The following is a 3,664-nucleotide window of genomic DNA, read 5'->3' on the forward strand; positions in this document are numbered from 1 at the left end:
TCAATCTCATCGCATTTATTCTTTGACTCGCTTGCAGCTTGCTTTCTCTTCTTGGGTCCTGTTCTCAGGCAGACTGCCGGAGCTGCAGCTTCGCTTAGCAGAGTGTCAGCATCTTGTTTAGCAATCGATGTGGAACGCAAAACCTTTAGGTTTTGCTTAGATATTTAGTCTTTTCACTCTGCTAAAGTCACTTTCAGGAAAGTATCTTGCCTCTTTAAAACTCAGTCCTTTTGATGTTTTAATGTCCCTTTTCTGTCGGATATGGATGCTTTATATCTTCCTTGCGTCAAAATGCTTGTTGTTGCAGTTATGAATTACCTCTGCATAATTCAACTGTCCTTTCAGCCTAATCCAGTCCAGACACCACCTAGTCCTGGCACCTAGTTCAGTGGTCACACAGTTCAGGGGTTCTGCAGGAAAGGGACTCTTTCTCTTCAAGACAGCAATTTAATTAATTAGTCCAGTTACATTTCTAATACATGTTCAGGTATTAATATCATTTTCAGGGGATATAGAGATATTTTTTGTATGTTAAACAGATTTGTAAACCATTTTCTATTTAAATAGTTTCCTTGACTATTAATTTAAAAACATAGTATAACATCTAATTTGCAAAATATCTTTAATTGTGTTTTTGTTTAACAAATTAAACATAGTTCAATGAATCCTTAAGTAGGAATGCTTAACAGTTAATAATCTTGTTTTTTAAAGTACGCAATTACCTTACCCACACCATTTACAGATAATGGAGGGTAAATAACTTAACAGGTACAGTGCTCAATGGGTTAGCAATAACGCCTTTTTAAAATTCAAACAATAGCTAAACTAGTTTGTTGTGTGAACTACAGCAGGTCTTATTCCTGTGCTTTTCTTCAGCAAATATTCTCAACGAAAAACCTTGAACCATGAATAAGGGGCCAATACAAATTGTTGCCTTAGTTCTTGGTATCATCGGATTAGTCTGAACTTGTGCAGTCACAGGAATGCCGCAATGGAAGGTATCTGCATTCATCGAAGAAAACATTATTGTCTTTGAAAACAGATGGGAAGGCTTGTGGATGAACTGTATGAGACAAGCAAATTTTAGGATGCAATGTAAAGTGTACGATTCCTTGCTGACTCTCCCCCCTGATCTCCAGGCAGGCAGAGGACTGATGTGTGCCTCTGTAGCGCTAGCCTTTGTGGGACTGCTGATTGCCTTCATTGGAATGAAATGCACTACGTTCATGGATGAAGGTACACAGGCAAAAGGGTTCATACTGATTTCTGCAGGAATCCTTCTGGTCAATTCAGGTATCTGTGTCATAATTCCTGTATTGTGGACTGCTAACACCATCATCAAAGACTTCTACAACCCATTGCTGCTCACTGCTCAAAAACGGGAGCTAGGAGAAGCCCTATACATTGGATGGACTGTTTCTGGATTTCTTTTTGCTTCTGGGATAATTATGATATGCATCTCAGTACCACGTGAAGAAAAGACAACTAGGTTGACTGTGAGCTCCAAGATGAGCACTTACCATCCACCCACACTGCAAAGACAAGCCTCCGTCGTGTACAGCAAAAGCCAATATGTGTGAAACCAGCTAAATAAATGTGCTCTCAAAAAACACAAGGTTAGTGGAGTTTAAAGCGTTTGATAATGTGCTTCAGTCTGTGTTAAGACATAATCAAATCTCCTTTGTGATTGAAACTGTACACCACAGTAAACTGTTTTATTTGGTTTTAAATTGAAGTATTCTTCCTTTTATGTTAACATTGCATTTTTCATACCTAAAATGTTTAATTGGTTAAAATAAGACTCAGACAGAATGGATTTTTTACATTTTTTATTCACAACTTAACATATTGTATTACAATCTGTTTTATAGTGTCTGTAAACATTACAGACATATTTTGTTATATACCTACTGTATATATTGGTTATTGTCAGTTATTGTCCCTAACCCTAGCCACATAATTAGGATATGTATTATATTTTTAAAAGATTCTTGCCATTAACAATAATATTCAATATCACAATGTTGAGGTAAACAATGTATTTTCGTAATGTTTCTGGAACCTTTATCTGTTTGTGATTTATAATCTCCCTTATTAAACTGCTAAAAGCCTAATATTTGTGCTTTGTGGTCTGTTATGAGTTTCATCATTTTTAAATTGTAACAAACAAAATCTGTTCCATATCTTTAATTCGCTCCACATCAATTTTGCTTACATTCGAAGAGTATGGCCCAGATATTCAAAGCGATGTGCAATCCCCTCACAAAATTTGTGCCTCGCAAAAATTAGTGCACAAAAACGAATATTTTCCAACACGGAACAAAACAGTTGCGTGAAGTTGGAAAATAACCGTTTTTTTGCTCAATTCGCAAATGTGTTTGTGCCACCTGCGCATTCATTACCAACATAGCAGAAATGCACAAGAGCTACATGTGAATGCTCAGAATTGGAATACTACATGACAATGGACTGTTAACAATACCTGGCCAAGCAGCTATTATAGGTGTACAGCACATACCAATATTCCTCAGACGAGTCTACACTCAAATGTAACCTGCACATGAATGCAGAATCAAAACTCACACATCGGTAGCATTAGCAACCCCGAAGTTGCATGCCCACCCCATAAATATATAAATAAGGTATTAAATAGAGAAATGAAACAATGGACCACAGGATAGTGTAGGCTATTCAACAACTTAAATAAAAATACATTGTAGTGACTTGTTAACTGGATAAGTGTCAACATGGAGATGGACAAAATATTTCTGTAGCATCAATCTCCACTCTATTTTACAGAAATGTGCCTGTCAGTCTGTTTTCTGAGTAGCTCCGACCCATGCTCCTTACACTATACATAGACATATTTACAGAAGTGAAGACTATAAAACAACCCCATAATGCTGAAAACATTACTCTATTTAGAAGCCCCGAAGACGGAATCTCAGCATGGAGCCAGCCAAGAACATTGCCTGTGGATGCAGCCTGCACATGCGTATCCCTTACTCATACTCCTCCTGAAAGCCCCTTCCAACTGCCCCCCCCTTACCACGTACCCTGCTCCTACCACACCTGTATGGCATAGTCAATAGCATGGAATGCAGATCGTGGGTGTCAAAGTATGCTTCTAATACCAATGAGAAATAAACAATAATACTTAAAAAATAAATACAAAAAAAAAAAAAAGTCAGCTGTGTTCTTATACCCGAGTGTGGAATTACCGGGTGAGTGGCAAGAAAAGGAAAGGGAGCCTTTGGAGAACGCAACAACAGGGATATTTTACGGATTGAGCCCTTGGGCCAGTGTTGCTAAGGATAGAGCACTTAGCTAGATTCATGTAATGTAGGGATGGGGTAAAAGCCAGAACGAGACAGAACGGTACTTTAATTAATTGTATTAAAAAGCAGCATAGAAAGTTACACACAAGTGAGGAGAATATTTTAGCAGTCAGAACCGATTAATAACGCGCTGTCATTAACCCGTTCCTGCCCAGAACCTTCTTTTTATCACTTTTTTAAATCATTATTATTTTACATCCCTGGCATTTTTATTGTGTGTTTGTGTTGTTACTTGGTCAAGACCTTATCCTCTGGTCCAAATAAAATAACCTGGTGCTAACAATCTAAAATCTTAAACTTAATCTGAAGGTAGTGCCTTCATGTGG

The 3,664-nt window shown here is 37.6% G+C and overlaps 1 pseudogene; it reads left to right on the top strand.

Moving 5' to 3' along the window:
• The first annotated feature begins 905 nt into the window (after positions 1-905).
• On the top strand, positions 906-1,586 carry LOC121327565 (annotated as a pseudogene).
• The last annotated feature ends 2,078 nt before the right edge of the window (positions 1,587-3,664 follow it).

The sequence above is a fragment of the Polyodon spathula genome, chromosome 15, assembly GCF_017654505.1.
Source record: "Polyodon spathula isolate WHYD16114869_AA chromosome 15, ASM1765450v1, whole genome shotgun sequence".
NCBI lineage: Eukaryota > Metazoa > Chordata > Actinopteri > Acipenseriformes > Polyodontidae > Polyodon > Polyodon spathula.